Source organism: Pteropus alecto, unplaced genomic scaffold (genome assembly GCF_000325575.1).
Source record: "Pteropus alecto unplaced genomic scaffold, ASM32557v1 scaffold269, whole genome shotgun sequence".
NCBI classification, from domain to species: Eukaryota; Metazoa; Chordata; class Mammalia; order Chiroptera; family Pteropodidae; genus Pteropus; species Pteropus alecto.
Window position 1 is genome coordinate 2564828 of NW_006443566.1, and position 24052 is coordinate 2588879.

A 24052-nucleotide genomic window follows, 5' to 3' on the forward strand; every position below is an offset into this window, starting at 1 on the left:
TCCCTACATCTCTATTTCATGAAATCTGGATTTTTAAAGGTAATTAATAATTTCGATTTATCAAATTACTACACAGAAAAGCTACTTATAAACTATAATTTTCAAATTAATAGACCTTCATTTTTCCTGCTTTAAATAAACTTTTACTTTGGAATAATTTTAGATTTACGGAAACTTTACAAAGATACTACAGAGTCTCTATATACCTTTTGCCCAGTTTTACCTAAAGTTGACATCTTACAGGCCATGGTTTTATCAAAACTAAGAAATTAATGTTGGTACATTACTAGTAACTAAGCTACAGACTTCATTTGATCTGAACACATTTCTGAAATCATTTGGATTTCACTTGTTTTTCACTAATGGCTTTTTTCAGTTCTAAGATCCAATCCAGGGTACCACATTGCTTTTAATGATTATTTTTAGTGCTTTAAGGGTTATAGCATGTCAAACTTGTGTCTTATTAACAATGTCTTCATTATAATTATTATAGAAAATAAACCTACTGCTCCCTGGAAAAATGTTTATTGAATATTAGGGAAATGTTACATGTAAAGATGACATTTCTACCAATGTTTTCTTAAAGAGAAAAAGAGGTAAATCAGTGAAGTAAGATATGTCCCACTGCCACTTTGTCAGGAACCTATGAGATCAAATTATTTAATGTTTCAGAAATAGCTCTTCAAAAAATGCTTTTCACTTACCTATCTCACTAGGCTCCAGTAAAGGGTCATAGGATATATGGTAAATCCGTGTACTTAATCCTGTAATAGAATATAAAGTATTATTATAATCATATTCAGATAATCTGATTGTATCAAATATATGTAAAAACTGCTTTTCTTTCATTCCCAAATTTCATTTTTAATTACTGTATGATTAATATAACAAAAGAACTAATTTAAGGGAGAATAACTTCCTGAATGAATTACATGTGTTTAGTTTAAAAATGCAAACATGCAAAATTTAATAAAGGTTTTAAGAGAAACAGAAAATGTTCTAGAAAAAATGCCACAATGAATAAAACTGACTAAGAAGAATGCTTCACATTCTTTTCCATGTGCATAATGCTGTGAAAATTACTAGTCATAAACAAGTGAATCACACTGAGGGCACAGTCTTTTGTGACAGGAAAATAGTAATTAAGAGTTTGGGGTTAGGAGATTTTTGAAAAAACATGTGTCTGGTAAAGTGTCCATTTGTGTCATTTTCCCTGAAACAGTCACAATTTATGCCCATTGTCCCACTGGCCCACCCAACTGACTATTTGTCCTGGATTTTCCATTTTCTGGTGATTTTTTATTATAGTAACATTATAATAAGCCAGGACTTTTACTTCCAGGCTCTGCCATGATCTCATTGAGCAGTATTAAGAGGCATATGTAGTGAAATCAGATGCCATTTTAACGTGGTTAAATATGAAAGGCCCTGAGCATCTCCGGATGGGCTATAACTGACCCTTCATCCTCAAAGACAGCATCCAAGCCATTTACAGAAAAAGGAAGTGCACTTAGGAGCGGCTAGGGACAGCTAACACCTTAGGTCCTGAGTGAAGGTGGAAGAAATATTCAGTGCCGCTGCTCCTGCTTATGACTGGCCTGAATACATCAATTTAAGAAAAGTATATGGAGATGTTTTACATATTACTCTGTAAGGCCTGACTTTTCAATTAGATCAAATGATTGTTCTTTAAATTTATCTTACTCAGCTCTGATTATAAATTATGTTGTTTACATAGTCAAAAGTTAAGTGACAGCTGTTATTTTGTTGGCTCTATTAGAGGAAGAAATTCACACTTAAATGATGCCAGCATCCCATCAGTGTCAGGAGATATATCAACTAGAAAAATCAGTGAATTCCAACAATGGTTTGATGGTTTTCATCCAATTCATGGAATCAAAGTAAAGCTATTGGAAGTTCATTCTGTAAAACATGAAACACATGACATTGCTATAACTGATATTTAAACTCAGTTTAAAAGTTCAATGACAAAAATAAAATTACAGTCAGTTTTCACTGTTCACAGTAATTAAGCTCTATAAAGCCACTGTGAACAATGAATTAGTGAAAACCAAAGCACTGCTCTTAGAGGAAATACAGAGTTAGGTTCCTCTGAGCCTCTGGCTAAATTTTCATCAACTGATCAAATAAATTTTGTTTCATGTGTGTTTCTGCTTAAAGATACTTTAGTGAATATACATTTTTGAGTCACTAACACTCAACTCATAGTCAGTCAATAGCACTAACTCATGCCTGAATGAAACTTATTTAAAACACGTATTTTCTCTGTAAAATACATCACGTCACAGCTTTCTTGCACTTAGGAACAGTAAATAGTACTTTAGGACTGTTCCTGGGTACCATTTTAACCAGGGAATCACCAACAAATCATCATTAAAAATGCAAAAAAATGTGCCACCACGCAAAGGACACTTGTTTACAGTGTAAGAGCTGAAAGAAGGAGGCAGAAAATTGCCTATTTTACCTCAGCTGGGAATATGTGTTGAACAATCCAAATTTTTTATTACTCTGTAAATGTCCATGAATAACTACAGAAGACCATGAGTACTAATTTAGGGGTTGCAAATGAATTTTTGTAAGTAGGAGAATTTGCAAAATGGAATCTGTGAACAATAAGGATAAATAAAACTGTGTTTTTACAATGACAACACAAATATAAATTTTGGCCAAGTGCAGCATTATAGAGTAAAAAACAAAGTTCTTATTAATTAAAAAAATTATGGAACAGAAATAAACTTGGACATGGTTGTGATTCATATATCATTCACAACTGTGCCATATAAACTGCAATACACTACCAATCAATGTAGAAGCAAATATATTTCACAATTCCATCCACCAAAGACGTGACAGTATACCAATCAAAGTTTGTAAATATTTAAATACAAATATACACACATAGTTAAAGAAATAGAACTAAAATATTTTGAGTCAAATATAATGTTGAATTAAAAAACCTGCATGGCAGTATATGTTTTCCCTTTTTGCTGCATATCTTAAAAATCTTTGAGCCTTTTTAGACTCGCTTTGTAAAATCATCAATAGAACTAAATTCTTTTCAATCAAGCACTATAAATCTTAACTTCGTTTTGTTTAGTCAGTTGGAAATCTTTAATTCAAGATTTAATTTATACAAAGAACCATATTTTTTTTACTTAGTTTATATTATGTACCAGAATGAAATGAACATCAAAATGCTTACATTCTAGCAGCATCTAAATCTAGTAAAATGTTCAAAAGACTTCTAAATAGATACAAACTTTGTCTTGTAAGAACTCATTGAGAAAGGTACTCTAAATAGAGTAAAAAAGACAGTATCTGTGAAAATATATGGGCTGGAATATATTCATATTAAAGTATTAAAAAATCAAAATTTAGAATAGCCTCAAAATAGTAGAATTTGCTTTGAAATCACCAGGAATCTCAGTACCTACAGAGATATTATATTCTCAAATTTAAAAATTATGACTTATGGCAAATAAATATTGAAAAGAATCAACAATTTCAAGTTTAGTAACCATTCAATGAAACTTTGAAGAAAACAATAATTTTATAAAACAAATAAAAACAATGCAACCATATTTCAAACTACATTTCTTTCAGGAAAATAAAGACTCAGTATTACATATAAATTATGACTAAAAAGCTAAATAATATTTATAAATTTTTATTGTGAATTCTACTTATGTTCTTTTTAAGGTTGAGAAAATCAATATGAAACAGTTTTGTGTGCTCTGATGTACATGGATATATGTTAATTTTTTAAAATAATTTTATTTTAAAATGAATTTAATAGGGGCATTTTATATGGTCGCTAATATGATAAAAAAATTTGTCAGTCAAAAATTAAAATTACATAATTTTATTATCTTTTAGTACTCCTTAGTCTCAAAAGAATTTCAGTTTGGGCAATAAATTAAATGGTTAACCTAAGTCTGAAGGTTAATTTTATGTGTCAACTTGGCGAGACCACGATGTCCAACTGTTTGGTCTAATCCTAGTCTACACGTTGCTATAAAGGTCTTTGAGGATGTGATTAACATTTCTAATCAGCTGACTTTAAATAAAGCAGGTTACCCTCCATAATGCACTGGGCCTCATCTAATCAGTTGAAGGCCTTAAAAGCAAATTTTCCTGAGGAAGAAGCAATTCTGCCTCAAGACTATAACACAGAAACCCTGCCTGAGTTTCCAGCCTGCTAGTCTATCCTACAAATTTCAGCCTTAGCAGCTCTCACAATCACATGAGCTATTTCTTTAAAACAAACACTGTCGGTTGGGTGTATGAATATATATATTTTGCTCAAAAAGATATATCATACACCTATATATGTTTATATATAGATATAGATATATCGATGTAGAGACATACACACACACACACACACACACACACACACACATATATGCATATATATCGCCTAATATTCTTACTATTCTTCTCTGGAGTATCTTAAACACTAGGTAAGGGATATTAGGAAGTTTTAAGGAACTCCACCCAATGGAAGTTGCTCCCTCATAAGAGTAGAAAGTGAAAGGTTTTCATATAGATATATCGATGTAGAGATATATACACACACACACACACACACACACACACACATATATGCATATATATCTCCTAATATTCTTACTATTCTTCTCTGGAGTATCTTAAACACTAGGTAAGGGATATTAGGAAGTTTTAAGGAACTCCACCCAATGGAAGTTGCTCCCTCATAAGAGTAGAAAGTGAAAGGTTTTTATTTTTAAAAGCATGAGGTTAAAACCATTAACATGACCTATAAAAGAGAACAGACCTATAAAAAAGTATAATAACTAAAATGGAAAATTCACTAGAGAAGCTCAACATCAGATTTGAACTGGAAGAAGAAAGTCAGAGAGCTTAAAAATAGATCAATAGAGATTATGCAATTTTAAGGGTAGGGAGAAAAAAGAATGAAGAAAAATGAACAGCGCCAGAGAAAGAGAAAAGGGCAGAAAAAAAACAGTTAAAGAAATAAAGGCTGAAATCTTTCCACATCTGATGAAAAACATTATTAATTTAAATATTCAAGAGGTTCAACAAACTCCAAAGATAAGTACAAAGAGAACCACATCCAAACACATAATAGTGAAAATATTGCAAGACAAAATCTTGTAAGAGAAAAATGACTCATTACATACACAGGAACCCCAATAAAATTAACACTGACTTATCATCAGAAGCAAAGGCAACCAGAAGGCACTAGGATTAAATATGCAAAGTGCTGAAAGTACAACTGTGAACTAAGAATCTTATATATAGCAAAACTATCTTTTAACAATGAAGGTGAAACCAAGACAGTGCCAAGAAAAAAAAAAACAACAACTGAGAGACTCTGTTGCTAGGAGATCTGCTTTACAAGAAATACTAAAGGGAGTTCTTCAGGCTGAAAGCAAATGACATCAAATAGTAATTTGAATCCACACAAAAAACAGAGTGCCAATAAAGTTAACTATGTACATAATTATAAAAGACACTGTAATTGCATTTTTTTCTTTCCCTTTCTTCTCCTAATTGATTTAAAGAGTAATTCAATAAAATGACATGCATATGCACACGCTTGCACTGTTAGGCTAGTAACATAGAAATTTTATGATTGACAATAACCTAGAGGAGGCAGGTGAGAGCAAAGCTGTACTGGAGTAAGGAAATAACACCAAATTGTAACTCAAATCCACAGGAATATCTAAAGAGAATGAAAAATAAAAAGGTTAATATCCTAATTCTATAAATATGTACTTGCTCTCCTTTCTTCTCTCAGGTTCTTTAAAATACATAAGGTTATAAGAGTAAAAATTATAACAATGTATTGTTGGGTTTCTACAATATATAAACATAATATATGTATAATAACAGCAGCAAAAAAAAGAAGGGGAGAGGGAAATGAAACTATTTGGAAAGAAGGTTTATTTTATTGAAATAAAAATCAGAAGTAGATTTTTATAAGTTAAGATGTATGTTGTAAACCCTAGAGCAAACACTAAGAAAATAATTCAAATATATATAATTTAAAAATTAATAAAGAAGTTAAAATACCATACTGGAAAATATTCAGTTAATTCGAAAGAAGGCAGTAAAGAACAAAAAAGGAATGAAACCTGAGAAAACCAAAAGCAGAATGGTAAATGTAAATCTAACCATATCGATAATATAAAATGTGAATAGATTAAATAATCCAATTATAAGGCAGAGATCATATTTATATTGATTGTATTTTTTTAAATCTAACTATACCCTTATATACTGTCTATAGGAGACACATCTTAGGTTCAGTGATACAGACAGGTTGAAAGTAACTCCTAAAAGAATCAGATAAAATAAACTTTAAAACAAATAAAAAGAGAATCGAAGTAATAAATACACAATTCAAAAATGATAATGGGACACTTCAATATCCCCTTTCAATACTAGATAATAAAACCAGGAAGAAAAATCAAAAGATAATAGAAGGTTTGAACAAAAGTATAGGCCAACTAGACCTAATAGACATCTATACAACATTCAAAATATATACAGTATACATTCAACAATATAACCCAACAATACAATATACGTTCTTCTCAAGTGTACATAAAACATTCTCTAAGATAGACCATATAGTAGGCCACAAACAACACTCAATAATTTAGTGACTAAAATGCAAAGACTGTTCTCTGACCACAATGGAATGCAATCAGAAATCAGTAACAGAAGGAAATTTTAAAAATAAAAAGTATTATAAATACTATGAAAAATTACACAATATCAAATTTGATAACTTAAATGAAAAGGACATAGTCCCAGAAAAAAACATAAATTATTGAAACTGATTCAAGAAAATATAGAAACATTTAATAGGCCTACAACAAGTAAAGAAATTGAATTAGTAATTAAAATACTTCCAACAAAAATAAGTGCAGACCCAGAGGGGGCTTCACTGGTCAATTCAACCAAACATTTAAAAAAGAATGAATAATGATCTTTCTCGAATTCTCCAAAAAAAGAAAAGAAAAGAGGCGGCGGGGAGGGGGGACAAACAGTTCTCAACTGATTCTACAAGGCCAGTATTATATGATACCAAACCCAGACAATCATAAGAAAACTATAGACTGACATTCCTTATGGCTATTGATACAAAAATCCTCAATAAAATACTAGCAAACCAAATTCAGTATTATATAAATAGTAATACGATGACCAAGTGGGATTTGTCCTTGGAATGCAAGGTTGGTTCAATATACCAATAAAATCAATCAATATATCATATTAATAAAATTTAAAAAATAAAAACCACATGATCATATCAATAGACACAGAAAAAGCATTTTCCAAAATCCAACACTGTCTTATCATAAAAAAGGAATTTGACAAACTAAGAATAGAAGACTATCTCTACCTATGAAAAACTCACAACTAACATTATGCTTAGTAGTGAAAGACTGAATGCTTCCCTCCTAAAATTAGGAACAAAAAAATGATGTTCTATGTCTTACTGTTTCTACTCAACATTTCACTGCAGGTTATAGTCTATGCAATTAGTCAAGACAAAACAAAAACAAAAACAAAAAAAACAAAAACAAAAAACAGCATCCAGATTGGAAAGGAATAAGTATTAATTTTCTCTATTCATAGATGACATGATTTTGTACATAGATAATCCCAAGGAATCTACTATAAAAAAACTATCTGAACTAATAACCATGTTCAGTAAGGTTGCAGAATATAAGAATAATATACAAAATTCAATTTATTTCTATATAACAGTAATGACTAATCCAAAAATGATATAATGGAATTAAGAAACTAATTCCATTTGTAATCACATCAAAAAGAATAAAATACTTAGGAATATACTTAATAAAAATGGTATAAGACATTGTTATGGACACTACGAAACACTGAAGAAGTTAAAGATAATCTAAAAATATTGAAAAATATGCCACATTCATGGATTGTTAAGACAATATTGTTAGGATGTCAATACTTCCCTTATCGGTCTACATATTCAGCACGATCCTATTATAAACCAAGCTGGCTTTTGTACAGAAATTGAAAAACTGATCCTAAAACTCATATGGATATGCAAGAGACCGAGAATAGCCAAACGATCTTTAAAAAAGAGAACAGAGTTGAAAGACTCACATAACCCAATTTCAAAACTTAATAGTTGCAGTAATCAACACAGTATAGTACTGGCATAAAGATAAACATGCCATGTTCATAAAAGAATTATTCATAATAGCCAATAAGTGGAAAGAACACAAATGTCCACCAATTGATGAATGGATAAACCGTAGCATATTCATACAATGGAATAGTATTCAGCAATGAAAAAGGATTGAAGTACTAACATATGCTACGTCATGGATAAAATTCAAAATTATTATACTAAGTGAAAGAAGTCAAATACAAAAGACTACATATTGTATGACTTGCTATATATGAAAATCAGAATAAACATCCATAGAGATGGAAAGTAGATTAATAGTTGCCAGGGCTAGGGACACTGGGAGAATGGGGATGGAAAGAGACTGCTAATGGGTATGGATTTCTCTTTGAAATGATGAAAATGTTCCATATCTAGATTATGGCAATGGTTGTACAACTCTGCAAATATACTAAAACCACTGAATTGTGTAATTTCTCGTGTCTAAGGATGCGAGTTGGATCCATAAATTATCAAAAGAAGAATGCAAGTGATTACTATAAAAGTTGGGATAATGGTCACTTATGGGAGATGAGAGGGTTGTGATTAATATAGACATCTGGAAGAGTTTCAAGAGTGACTGATAAAGTTCTATTTCTTGACCTGGGTGTTACTGGCATTGTAATAACTCATCAAACCACATATTTGATCTGGATAGTTTTCCATATCTGTGATTTACTATACAATCAAAATACTTTAAAAGGGAAATTTTTGGATTTTTTTTTTAAATAGGAATTTGAGATTATATGCTAATCGTCTGACTAAATTATTAAGACAATAATGAAAATGTTCTATATCTGTATTGTCAATACATAATATGGAACTCTTGAAATGCAGCTAACATATTTGAGGAACTAAATTTCTAATTTAATTTAATTCTAACTTATTTAAGTTCAAATTTAAATAGCCATATGCAGCTGGTGGCTACCATGTGGATAATGCAGGTTTAGACCAGACAAATACTATGAAATTTTTAGCAGAACAATGAATAAGCTAACCCTTAAAATATTAAAAATAACATTTATATATCAAAGAGATGGCAGCTTTATGACAACCATTATTTGTTTTTAAGTTTGCATAAACTTCTCTAACACACACACACATATATATATATATCCCAGAAAAATTTGGAATCAGATGTTTTCGTCTTACTGGACAAAGATCTTAAAGAGCTCTTAACAGCAGTCATATATCTGATTTCATTTAAACTCTCAAGGAAATGGAAATGGCAAACTAATTTGAACATCACTCAAGTGATTTTTATAATATATCACCAACCCCTATCCCAGTCCTGTCATAGACTCTAAAAATCACTAATTCCACCAGAATCTTGAGCAAATCCAATTAGATACAAAGTCTAAGGTATTTCTGTTACCCCCCAAATGGTTTCCCAGTCCTAAGTTCTCCAGATTTGGTTTTATGACTAGTTTCTGTCACTAAAAATTATCCTTAACATTCAATCCCTCAGTAAATGTTTATTAAGCAGTTATTGTTAGGTGCTATATTGGGAAACAGATGAAAAGTACAATCTTTATACTAAAAAAAAAAAAAAATCATATTCTAGAAGGAGTCAAACACCACATAAACCTCCAGAATTAAGCAATGTGTTTTAAGTGCTAAATGAGTACCATTTACGTACCTCTTTGGTTGTACAGAAAAGGAGCAACTAGTTTCCAGGAATACCAAGGGGACCAGGGAATCAGAGTGGTAGTGAAGGTGTCCCTGAGCTAAGTCTTGAAAGATACCCAGGAGCTGCTAAAGCAGTGAAGCGGGAAAGAGAAATGTTTCAGGCAGAGAAGACATTCAAAAGCGCAGAAGCCCAAGAGAACTCAGGGTTGAAGGAAGTTCAGTACTGAGAAACAGGAAAGAAGAGGAGGTGAGAACAGCAAACACTAGACAGGTGGGCAGAGAACCAATCCCGAAGCCCTCTGGTCGCACGAGAAAGAGTCCGGATTTTGTCTGGAAGGCATAAGAAGCCAAAGGATGTTGAGCTCTGGAATAATGTGATCAGCCTTGCATTTTTAAAAACATCACTGCAACAATATGAAGTATAAATAAGAGAAAGTGTGAGATTGGAGATAGCACAAGCGCATTAGAGAACATCACAGCAGTATAGGTGAAAAGAAATGAAGGCTCAAAGTAAAGCAGAAACAACAGAAATGGAGATAAAATGATGCACTTGAGGGATATTTAAAGTTTAGAACATCAGTTGGCTATATACGGGGGAAATGAAGAGTAAAGAACCAGAGTGAGTTCCAGATTTCTTAGTTGAGAATAAGGATACTGCCATTTCTCAATAAAATACAGGAGGAACAAGAAGTACAGATTCGAGAATAATTTTAAGCTTTGAAACTCAAGAAAAAAGTAGTAGTTAAATCTATAATATCAAATGTCCCCAGAGAGTTTAATTAAATTCAAGTCTACAGGCCCTAGCTCAGACTTACTGAATTAGACACTCTAGGGATGGAGCCCAGTGATCTGTATTTTAATCTCTCTGATTCTGGTGTACACGAAACTTGGAGAACCACTGGTCTTGCCAAACACTGCTGATAATACTGGCAAAAGATCAGGCAATCAAGTTGGCGCTGATGACAACCGAAGGTAAGGTGCATTACTGAGAGGAGCAGAATCAGGACTACAGGAGATTTAAGGAATAAATTGGAAGAAAAGAAATGGAGACAGTACATGTAGACTCTCTTTTTAATAAGCTTTAAAGAGATAGAAGGGAGAGACTAAAAATAAAGGTAAGAAAAAAATGATTAACAGAATAAAGTCCTCCAAGAAATAGTACGTAAAGGATACAGATCCCAAGCAGAACTGGCCTTGGATGGTATGGCACACACTGTGGCTGCCTTTCCAGTTCACACTCCTTCCTGGAAAACTGGATGCAAACTTTGTACTTCTCTGGGAGGTTTGGAGGGCCGTGAATCTTGACTAGTCTAAGCTTCTATACTCCTCACCATTGAATGGTTTAGAAATAGGTTATATGATGTACAGTTGGCTAGTGAAGTCAACTGCTGGGAAGCTTCTCAGAAAGATTTTTTTCCACTCTTAAAAAAAGACATAATATAGCCTGAATGTTTGTATCCCTCCACAAATTCACATGTTGAAACCATAACCCTCAATGTGATGGTATTCAAAAGTGGGGCCTTTGGGAGGTAATTACAGTTAAATTAGATTATGAGGGTGGAGCCTCCATTATGGAATAAGTTTCTTTAGAAAATGAGAAAGGGACGAGAGCTCCTTCTCTCTCTGTCATTGAAGAAACAGCAGAAAGGTGGCTGTCTGCATGCCAGGAAAGGGCCCTCACCAAAATCGAATCTCATACACCTTGATCTTGGACTTACCAAACACCAGAATTATGAGAAATAAATGTCTGTTCTTTAAACCATTCAGTGTACAGTATTTTGTTATAGCAGCCCGAACTAAGACAAGAGACATCTTCTTTTCTTACAGTCTGGGATGCTCTGAAATAAGGACACATATCTTAGAGCAAAAGCTGCCTTCCATCTTGAGATCAGCAGGGGACAAGCCTGAGGACAAAAGCTAACTCGTGGAAGAATGGAAGAAAAGTTCTCAAGTGCCTAATGACAACAGTTAGAGATAAAACCATCTTTCTTCCAAATTTCTAGTAATATGAACTCATAAAATTTACTTGTTAAAGCCATTTTCTGTTGGAGCTTCTGTTAATTGCCCGCTGAAAACATTCTGACATAGAAGATATTTTCATTGAGATACATGTGGATGAAATTAACTTTGCTTATTGAAGACATGGGAATTTGAGGGGATTTCAGCCTGAAGTTTCACTTATTAAACAAAATGTAGCTCATATAGATCTATTTTATAAAGAGACTGGCCATAACAGCTCTTTTCTGCTTTAAAAAGCCTACTATTTCTAATGATAACAATAGCTGGTGATGAAGATGATGATGGTGGTTATGATGATTAGATAATAATATGATTAATAAACTCATGGTTATTAAAATATTTTTAAAAACTGGGCATTTTATCCTTTTACTGTTTATCTTCTGCATTCCATTTGACTTCAGTATGGAAACTACACCAATCTCTCTTACTTTGTTTATAACAATTTTCATGTCAGTTTCATTTTGCATACTTTCATAGTATATAACACTATACTACAATTTAGCTTACAGAGGGAATCCTTAATTTTAAAGAACAAACACTGTGAAAAGCCAACAATTTATAAAAAGATTTCTATTTTTATTTCCATATATTTTCTAAGTCTGTTCAAGAAAAGAAAACAACAGTTCAACCACATCTGTGGAATGATACCTTTGATTCATATCAGAGGGTGGAAAATCAACACCTGCAGTCATATAGATAAACACCAGAGAAAGTATAATTTGGGCACAAATAACAAAAAGCACTAGAATTGTGTGCCTGTCCAAGCAGTCCTTAAATGGCAAAAAAAAAAAAAAAAAAATTTAAATTTAAGACAGTTCTTGAAGCCCAAAACATTATTCCTATAGAAACAGTATTACTATGAGTCATTCCACCACTAGGCCAGTCCATAAAAGCCTTAGAAAACCATATGCCTAAGACTATTGTTTGAACTATACCCAGGCAGAATAATACTTTTTCCTTTGGAAAATACATCATTTTCTCCCTCTACCCTTTACCAAGTCCCAGAGGAAGTGGCCTAGTAGTAGCCTCTGTTCACCTCTCCAATCTCATTTCTCCTTATTCTCCACTCCCCACATTCTGTGGGTCAGCCGCACTGCCCTTCTTCAATCTGCAGGGCCTTCTCAGTTCCAAGTCATTGCTGTCATGCCCTTCCTGACCTCTTCACTTAGCCCTCTGGTCTCAGTTTAAACGCTACTTCCTCAGAAAGGCTGTCCTTTGTCTCCACACTGAGACATGTGTCCCTGCTACACTTCCCCACCGCAGTATTGATAATACTGTACTGTAATCACTTTGTCTACCTATCCCCCATAACCTCCATCATGTCAGGAATACATTTTGTTTGCTATTATTTTAAACCCAGATCTTAGAAGAGTGGCTGCCATTTTAAAGATGTTTAATGAACATTTGTATGAGTGAATTTCATAAGAGATGGTACTTCATTTTTAACCTGATCTACAGACTATGTAAGCTGCTCTATGGTCATTACCAAGGAATAAAATGATCCTCCAAAAAGGATTTCTCCACTTCTGAATTTATACGTACAGATCGTTCATATGGAGGAGGCTACTTATCCAATTTCTTCCCCATTGCTAGTTTATGGAGAAACTTAAATGGATCATTAAAATTCTACCGAACAAAAATAAGTACGTATTCTAAGAGTATCTTTATCTCTTTCTTGCAGATAATGACATTCATTCTCAGGGCTTTTACTACAATCAGTAAAATGCTGATTCCCAAATTTGTGTCTTGTAGGCCTGATTTCCCTCTTGAGTTGAAGATCCAAGTTTCCTGGTGTATATATTTTTCTATCTTACTGTCCCACAAGGACATTCACAACACCACCCAGATCCTTGCTGACCTTTCTTTTCTCCTGTGTTCCCCATTGCAGACAATGACAGCACCTTCCAGTCACTGGAGCCTGACATTCAAGTTACCTCACCCTATTCCATGGACCAATAGTGATGTTCCTCTCCTGGAATCTTGTTAGAAACACAGACTCTCTGGCCCCATCCCAAACCTGCCAAATTAGAACCTACCTTTTAACAAAATTCCGAAGCTATTCATAGATGCATTAAAATTTGAGAAACATTGATCTATATTCCTTTTTCTCCTTACCACTACACATCAACTCTGTCATCAAGTCTATACAAGAAAATATCCATGTCTGTTATCATTGCTCTGATTCAAGCCATCACCTCTGGAACATTTCAGAAGAGATACTCTGTGGTATAGCTATGAATTTTGAGAGACGCCATATGGTTGGTTGGCTGGCCAGAACTGCGCATAATACAAAGCTAACCTTATCTATGTTGCAATGTAAAATCTAGGTATGCTTACGAAAGTGGCACATGGGAAAGCATACCAAAACAAAAGCAAAAAAGACTGAGAACCACTCTTTTCATGTCTCCTTATTACAATCATTCTCCATACTGACCTCCATTCTTTCCAAAATATAAATCTAATCATGTCATAACCCTCTCTAAAGTCTTTCCGTGGCTTCTGAATATATCATGCACATCCGCACCTTCACCTTTCTGTTCATGCTTTTCTCTTTTTTCCCCGTTTTGGCAAAAATCTTGCTTATCCTCTGAAGCCCTGCTCAAGAGTCACCTCACTAGTGAGGAATAATCTTATCTTGCTAGTCTCCTTTGCAAATAACTACTTCAACCTCCCACTGCATTTTGTTCATCACTGATCATGGCTGTCAATCTTCCCTGCCAGACAAGGACTTCCCTAAAGGCATTCTGGATCTCAATCACTGACAGATAGTTGGTACTCAAAAAATGTTAAAGAAGTCAACTACCATTTACACTTAACATCATCAAAAGCTAAAAATCTTATCACTGATCATGTGAATGCATTTGTAAACTACATACTAAGTACCATATACCTATTAGAATCATTTAGAGTATAAAGCAAAAACTGAAAATATCTCAAACTATATATATCCAGGCATAGTAAAAGTTCAAATATGCTTAGAGACCTAATTCATATTCATATAAATGTAGCTATTCTTGTGAGTCCACACTTTGGGGAGGCCCACCCTGCTTCCTCATAGTTAAACCAGATAACTGGACAGGACGAAGAGAGTTTAGCCTTTGATAGAGAGTAAAGGAGGTCAAGTATGACAGCTGATTTTTTTTATTATCCATTTTATCATAAAGATTAAAAAAGTTAGCTTTATGTGTCATAAAAAAATCTATAATTTCAAATCTTTAAAATTTCATTTTTGAATATTACTTTTAAAATGTGGTTCAAATCACACTAAACATATCATTCTATATTTGGTTCCAAAATTTCGCTCTAAATTACACTCATAATTACACTTTCGGTGACCACGTTATTCCCTCATTCTGACATATTGCAGTTCATTAAAACACTCACCCAATTTCAATAATTCCCTCAACATTTATTGAACAAATACTGTGAGCCAGGCCCTAGGGCACAATTGACCACCCCTGACCTCCAGAATCCCCCAGGCAAGTAGCAGGGGTTGACTCATACACCCAGGATTACAAGGCAGTGCTGAGCATAAATCAGAGGGTAGCTCACCAGCAAAGCAGAGTTGGGTGGGATGTCCCCACATCTGACCTCTGCTCTCGAGGGAGGTCAGAAGTAAGAGGGGCAAGATGCAATCAGGACAAGAGAAAAGAGTCTGAAGTCACACATCATGTTCAGGGAAGGGCAGTGGCTGGGAGCAGGTACAACACAAGAAAAAATGAATGAATGGCCCTAATTCCTTAAAACCTCTCCAGAATTGGAAGTTATTTTAATTTCTAGTACTTTTGCAAGAATAGAATGGGTAACTCAAGGTTGACTTAAAATGCATCTTTGATTACGCATTTTTATTACTAACTCTATTACTCATCACTAAAATTCTCTGTCCATTTATATACTAAATCTTGATTTTTTTTCCTCATTAAGTTTGAGAAGACTCCTCAGGTATTACAGATTTTAACCCTTAGTTACACTTGATACAACCATTTTCCCCAGTCTGTTATATTATTTTTTCATTGTGACTAAGTCCTAAAATTTTATATATTCAAAACTGTTGATCTGTTCTTTAGTGAGTTTTTCATTGCCCCAATACAGAGCTATCAATTTTTCATAAAGCTGATGAATATTACATTCTATTTTCTATTTTTCTAAAATGTGATTTTCAAAAGATTTAGCTCTTAATAGCAGCTAGACCTTATAAAGACATGATGTGCATCAACAGTCGCATATAGCCATTAACCTCCATCTTCCAATCCTCCCACTCTTTTTGCTAAGATACAACTAGGGAATTCCCTGTCATCCAAGCTCCTCATTCATTTTAATTCAAATTCCCTTATATTACAATAGGAAGAGAGTAGCTAGAGCTGGAATACCATGTACTATTTTTAGAGATGGCCTGAGATGGCCCGAAACGTCCCCACCCTCTATGAAAGAATTAAGAATATTTTAAGGTACATATTAGGGACAGAAAAAAATTTAAGGGATGTATCAGCAATAAAAATCAATGTTAATTTTAAAGTACTGTGTCAATGTTCACTGCCATACTTTCTAACTCCTCAAAACTGGGCCTAGAATACCATAACCTTTTGATTTCTTGTTATGGAAGGTAAATTTTGAATTAGAAAAGGGGGCTTAGTCAAGTGTTTGCAGTTCAGCATGTCTGACTGCCCGTGGGAGTTTAGAAATTGGAAGGGAGGGGCACTTTTTAGATGTCACAACAAGGGAGCATCCATTGCTATCTGTGAGGAATCGGGGATCAAAAGTTTTCCTCTTCATGTAGGGCAATCTTATGCAACAAAAACCTGTCCCACACCAAATGCTAACAGCGGCCTCTTTTCAGCCAAGAGCCTTAAGTCCCAAAATGTCTTGCTTCCAATGTCTCCCATGAAGGCAAGTCTCTTGACTCTCATTTGCTGAATCCACCCTGCCACAGGTACATGTTTTCCAGTGGGAGGGCGGGCCCTAGGGAGGGGTGCGAGGTGGATCTGGCTGTCCTGGCTGTCTTGCTTACTCCTCCTGTGGGGTCTCTCATTTTACTGTCCATTCTGGCCTTCATTCGTTACAAGTAACATCCCCACAAGTTCCTGGGGTTCAGCTACTATATTCTCACTCTGATCCACCAAAATCTGTTTCCAGTAAGTTCTGAGAAAATATTTGATAAACATATCACATTAAGATATTAACCTCATTATGATACAATGCATTCCTCTTCTCAGGGAAATTTGTATGTAAATACCACTTCTTACTATCTTTTCTGTTACCATTTTTCACCTAGATCGATACAGTAGTTTCTTTACTAGACTGTCTGCTTTAACCTTCCAACTCACAGTCTACTCTCAACAAAGAGCTGACCAAAGAGAGATCCTATCTTTTCTTCGCCCAAAACTCCCTTATAGCTCCCGTCTTTAGTGGAATGCAACCAAGGTCTTAAATGATCTGAATAAGGAAAGCTGAAGGAAGACTGTAACAAGGAAATAGAACAAGAGTCCATTTTGGTCATGTTAAATTCAAATGCCTATGAGAGGTTCAAATGGAGCTGCCACAAAGGCATTATCCTTAGAACATCAGAAGAATGCTTTAGGCTAGATAAACGGTTATCAGCTGGGGGTGATATTGCCTCCCAGGAGATATTCAGCAATGTGTGGAGGAAGTTTTGGTTGTCACACTTGAGATAGGGGTTCTATGGGCATCTAGTGGGTGGAGGCCAGAGATGCTGCTAAACATCTTACAGTGCATAAGACAACCACCCTCACCACCCCCCCCCCAAAAAAAAACCCTATCCAGACCAAAATGTCACTAGTGCCAAGGTTGAGAAACCCCAGGCTAGAGACATAAACATGGAAGACTTATTCAAAATGATCATATTTAAAACCCAAAGTATACAGTGAGGGGCAAAAAGAGGACCAAACTTTGAGGAACTCCTCTTTCAGAGTCAAAGTGGAAGGACCAACAAAGAAGACTGAAAAAGGTCAGCCAGAATGGGAAAAAGAAAACCAGGAAAGGGTGGTGTGACAAAGGCCGAGAGAAGAGTGTTCCTGAAAGGAAGTAAGGCTCGATTGTGGTCAACTGCATGAAGAGTTGCTAAAATGTCAAATACCACTGGTAGGGAGGTTAGAGTTTTGAAAGAATGGAGGAGGTGTGCTGTGGGGAGTGAGATAATAGAGGCACATGGGAAGATTATATCATTATAGTGAAAGGAACAGGCAGGTAGCTGAGTTTATCCAGTCCTGAGGCTCTGCCAGACAGGAGAGATCAGAGGTACAAAGGAACTGAGGAATTTGCAGGAGAGTAATTTGAATTAGGGCAGCTAGACTGGATAAGAAAGGACTTGATGACAGGAAGGGACTAATGAATAGAGGGAAATAGAGGGAGGGGTTAATGAATTGAAAGTCTTGATAAATCATAAACATTTTTCCATATCACTACCGTGCTTTCAACTGCTCCATAATAAAACAGCCTATTTCTTGATGTCATTAAAGTAAGTGTGATTTTCTTTTAATAAATAGTTGTTTACTATTTGAATACTGCTCCTGCTCTTACTTACTTTTCGAGACCGGATCAAATAGCATTTGTAGAAAAGATCATGGGATCATGAAAGATATGCTAAATAACAGGCCAGAGTTAAAATATCAGCTCTTTCATTTACTAATGTTAAGGCTTTGGACAATTTACCTAATCTCACTGAACCTAAACCTCTAAATCTAATTAACAGATTGTCATAGGCTGAATAATGCCCCTCCCCAGGATATCCAAGTCCTAATCCTTGAAATTTGTAAATATGTCATGTCACATGGCAAGGGGTAATTAAAGCTACAAGTGGAATTAAAGTTGCTAAACAATTGACCTTAAAATAAGGAGAGCATCCTGAATTATCCAGGAAGAGCCAAAGTAATCACAAAAGATCCTTTAAGGGAGAAGAGGGACTCAGAAGTGTCGGAACCAGAGAAATGACATGTGAGAAAGACTCAATCTGCCAGTGCTGGCTTTGAAGATGGAAGGAGGCCACAAGCCAAATAAATGTGGGCAGCCTATAGAAGCTGGAAAAGACAAGAAAACCTATCTCCCCTAAAACCTCCAGAAAGGAATACAGCGCTGCCAACACTCAGTAAGACCCACTTTGGACTTCTGACCTTCAGAACTGTAAGATACTAAGTTTGTGTTGTTTTAAGCCATGAAGTTCTTGTTAATTTGTTATAGCAGCAATAGGAAACTAATACATAAATTGTTGTGTAGGTTAACCAAGATAACATATATATAAAGTATCTAATAGAATGTCTGGTACATAGGAAGCATTTAAATAGCTGCTATGATGTCATCAGTGCTAATACTATTAATAGCACCAAAATCAATAGTAGTCAACAGAAAGAACTCAGCTCTAGCACTTACTCAGCTCTGAGACCTAAGATATCTTAACCTCTGCAGGACTCAGTTCCCTCACTCACAAAACAAAAGGGGACCTAGAATAGGTGACTTCTCAAGTTTCTTCTAGCTCTAAGATTTTATGATGCTAAAATCTAAATCTTTCATGACACATTCTACTTATCACTAATTAAGTAATTCAGAAAATTCTATTAAATAAAAATATTAAGCCAAGCAGTTTTCATTTTATGTTTCAACATGTTCAATATTTTATATTGCTTAATTATATAGCCTTATAAAGTTGGGTCATGGCATAAAAATCACAGGTCTGAAGGCAAGGAAAATTATCTAAGTCATTCTGATACTATTTAAAGGCCTTATGGTCAAACTATGATAATAGTATCTTCTCAAATAGCTCAAAGTATATTCCCACATATTAGCTCATTTATTCTTTTTCTAACAGCTTTATTGAGATATAATTCACATACCAAACAGCTCACGCTTTTAAAGCATATAATTCATTGGTTTTAGTATATTCACAGAGTTCTGCAACTATCACTGCGATCTTAGACAGTCTTCACCATCCCAAAAAGAAACTCCCTACCCATTAGCAGTCACTCTCCCATCTCCCCGCTCCAACCATCCCAGCCCACTAGTCTATTCTCTGTACCTATGGATTGGCCTATTCATTTCATATACATGGAATCACAATATATGGAATTTTTTGCCTGGCTTCTTTCGCTTACCATGTTTTGAGATTCGTCCATGTTGTAGCATGTGTCATACAGTACTTCACTCCTTTTTATTGTTGAATAATATTCCATTGTATGGATTTACCATATTTCATTTATACATTCATCAACTAATAGACATCTGGGTTGTTTCTACTTTTTAAGTATTAGGAATAATACTGCTGTGAACATTTGTACACAAGTGTTTGTATATATGTATGTCTTCATTTCTTTTAGGTATATACCTAGGGGTGGAACTGCTTGTGTAACTGGGAAGATCTCCACTTCTTTAAAATGACTCTTTCTCTTAGATTTCTCTTTGATTCAAACTGGCCTTACACTCACTTGCTTCTTTTCTTTCCTCATCCTTCCACCTTTGCACATACTGCACGACCAGTTTCTTAATCATTCAGCTCTTACGAAAGCATCAAACAGTCTTGGGAACAAAGCCTCAGGTCTGTTGACCACACAGAGCTTCAGTCAAAGTAAAGATAATAACTTGACCTCAGTTGTGTTTTAGCTCCAGACCCAGGAAGCTGAAACAACCCTACCAGCAACCCCCTGAAACCAGACAGAACAATACCATGACTGGTATCAGGATCCAATGTAATGATCAACTGCTTCATACCCTAGCCCCAACCAATTGGTAGAGCCCACAACTCCAAATCCTCAGCTCCCATGACTAATGAGTTTTCCCCTATATAACCTAATCCCTAGAAGCCATCAGGGAGCCAGTTCTTTGAGTGCTAGCTCACCTGTATCTCCAGGCTTGGAACTACTTCCTTAAGTAATATTTTACTTTCTTTGCTGAGACTCCCTGTTCATATCTCTTTCGGCTTTGATGTGCAAAGGCAAACAAACCCCCTTTTACTTCAGTAACAGTGGGTAATATATGGTAACTCTACGTTTTAACCTCTTAAAGATCTGCCAAACTGTTTACCAAAGCAGCTGCCCATTTTTACATTCCCACCAGTATAGGAAGGTTTCCATTTCTCCAAATCCTTAACAACACATTATTATCTACCCTTGATTATAGCCAACTAGTGACTACGAATGTAGTTTTGACTTGCATATCCCTATGACCAATGATGTTGAGCATCTTTTTATGTGCTTATCAGCCATTTATAGGTCTTCTTCAGAGAAATGTCTATTCGGATCCTTAGCCTATATTTCAGTTGGGTGACTTGTCCTTATTGTTGAGTTATAAGAGTTCTTTATAAATTTGGAATACAAGACCATTATCAGATATATGATTTGCATGTATTTTCTCCCATTCAATGTATCTCATCTAATCCTAGTGCAGTTACTTGCACTCAACAGATTCTGTGCTGCTATCCCCATTTAACAGACAGAACTGACATGTCATATGATTAAAGAGACTTGACAACTGACAGACTCAAAAAAAAGCTTATAGCTGTGATGTCTTTTATTAATTTTAAAGAGGCTATTTACTGATAGCAACATTGTGACAGAACACCCAGGAATTCTCCATCATTAAAACCTGATGCTGTCTCTGTTTTATTTCAAACCCTATACCAAAGATGGTTCATTTATTAACTCGAAAAATAGTTATTGTTACATGACAGGCATTGTGTGCGACTCATAGCTCAGGATGTATCAGTGAACATGACCAAATCCTTATTCTCATTTGTCTTATAATTTGGCAGTGTTGTGCAAAATCCCTAGCCCTAAATCAATTTCTTGATAGCAAACAGTCTAAAGAAATTTTTTGTCTTAATGCTAAAATATCCACCCTCAACTCAGATTAAAATTACAGATTTGAATGCAAATGATTTCCTTTTTTTTTTTTTTTAAATCCAAAGCTTCAAACCTATTTTGTGGTCTAGAGTGACCTTGTTTTGAGTATTGGCTTTAGTAGACCATCACTTGGTTCTTATAAATCCTTTTTATAGTGCAGCAATGAGTACTTTAATGACATTTGTCAAAATAGAACTCTGACTAAAGGAAGAAAACACTCACATTTTTACCTTTAACAAGAAAAGCTTTAAGGTTCAGAGTCTATATTGTGGCCATCTCCTACTCGATGCTGAATAAAAATGTTATAATAGCTGCTTTAAACAGAAAAACAGAAGTACAGAATTCAACAACTTAAAAGGGTAGTTCTAACCTTGTCTATCAAAGTATTCCCAATGCAGAGCAGAGGGACTGACTAATCCCCAGACTGAAGGTACAGCCCTAAGTGGTCCATTCAAACTTTAAATTTCTTGGATTTGTGTTTTTTCCCTTAGAGTTCACACAAATGTTACATTCTCAACTATAATATAACCAGTTTCTTTTGATATAAAAAAAAAATTAACATTCTTAATTAGGATCAATATAAGAACTTGTTGAGGACAGACAGAACTCATGGCTTATAATCAGAACTACATTCATTTTAACTGTCCAAATTTAGTAAATTAAATAACAGCCAGCAAGTAAAACTAACACTTGGGAAGAGGTACCATGCCTACCTCATGGTTTTGGGTGCCCTCAGCACACCCCTTTGTAATTGGAGGGTATGCATGTTGCCATTTAGCTAGCTAGGCGACCAAGGATTAAGAAGGCACAGGCTGAGCAGGGTCAGCATGACCCAAAGTGATCCCAGGGATGGCTTGCTGCAAGAAGGCAGCAGCACAGTTCGACACAGGGCTTTTCCACACTAGGAACTGGGAGGCTAGGAGTTTTCCCGCAGTGTCTTGGGTTGCTTTGTGGCGTCAGAAAATAGCTGTAAGTAGGCAAAGCACTGCACTACTGACTTCCAGTTCCCTCACTTCCACCTGTCTTATATACTAGGCCCTTTTTTCCTGCAGAAGACTGAACTCAGACAGCAGGAAAAAAGAGCTGAAAACCTAAATCTAGAGGAAGTCTTGGCCAAGCAGACAAGAATGTCCATCAGATCTGAAAGACAAGGTGAGGACAAAATGGGAGAATGAATAATGAAGCTGGTAAGAAGCAGAGTCAAAAACAGGAAAGGGTGTGGTATAAGCCAAGGGTCAGGGTCAGGCCTTTATCCACTGAAAAGAATGCCTATTGTGGAGTGGGTGCGTCTGCTTAAGGGAGCAGCAATGGGATCCTTCACCCAGAAGCACTCAATTGCTGAAGTCTTAACCTACAATACACTACTTAAAGGCCCCAAGGCTCCAATCTCTTATCCTTCTAGCTCTCTAGATTACTTTATTCACATTACTAATCAATTCTCCACAAAACAGCCAATGCGAACCATCAGAAAAGTAAGACAGTCACTCCTCTGATTCAAACTTTCCAATGGCTTTCCCATGGCACTTGAAAATCCTAAATCTTTATGGTGGCCCTAATATATCATGCCCCTCATTAATTACCACTCTCTTCCTCACTCGCACTCCCCAGTGCCCTAGCTGCTTCTTAAGCAAGCTCCTGGCCAGGCTCTGCTGTGCTGTTTCCTTACCCACATGCCCTGCTGTGAACTGCTCAGAGGACACATGTCTTCCAAGAGCCCCTTCCTGTTCACAGTAATCTAAAATAGCAGATGCATCACTCTCTAATCCTTTATGCTTTTTTTCTTTTTAACATTTTCTTACAATCTGAAACCATATACATATATATAGACTACATATACATATAGATTACATATATCAATGTAGTCTAACTCCCATTAGAAGTAAAATCTACCAGGCCAGGACTTTTTTGATCAGTGTTTTGATCTAGGTAGCCGCACCTCCTAGAACAGTGCCTGGAAGATAAAAAAATGCTCAATATTTATTGAATGAACGAATAAATAATCGTATTTGAACTTAAACATGTTTAGTTATCCAGTCTTTCCCCAACCCCTCATATTTTTTCTTGATCCATCAAACATGACCCAAGTACACTTCCTGCCCACTATAACCCACGATCTGATCACCCAGCTTTGCACATTCCCATGTGTAAACTCTCAACTATCTTACCAGCTTATCCTTCCTCTAAACCAATCTAAGCATCTACCTCTTCATTCCCACTCCAATCATCTAGAGACAGATCACTGATATGAAAAGCTCTAACCATGCTGACTGGGAATTTTGCAAACACATGGTCTCCTATCTCAGTAGGCTCTTGCTCACTGTTGCCCATC

The 24052-nt window shown here is 35.2% G+C and overlaps 1 long non-coding RNA gene across 1 annotated transcript in view; it reads right to left on the minus strand.

The window, feature by feature from the left end:
* Positions 1–24052, minus strand: part of LOC112472839 — a 42088-nt gene that overhangs the window by 4303 nt on the left and 13733 nt on the right. Inside the window, exon 2 of the long non-coding RNA XR_003043782.1 lies at positions 705–764. This is a non-coding gene — a long non-coding RNA (uncharacterized LOC112472839). The remainder of the gene's footprint in view (positions 1–704; positions 765–24052) is intronic.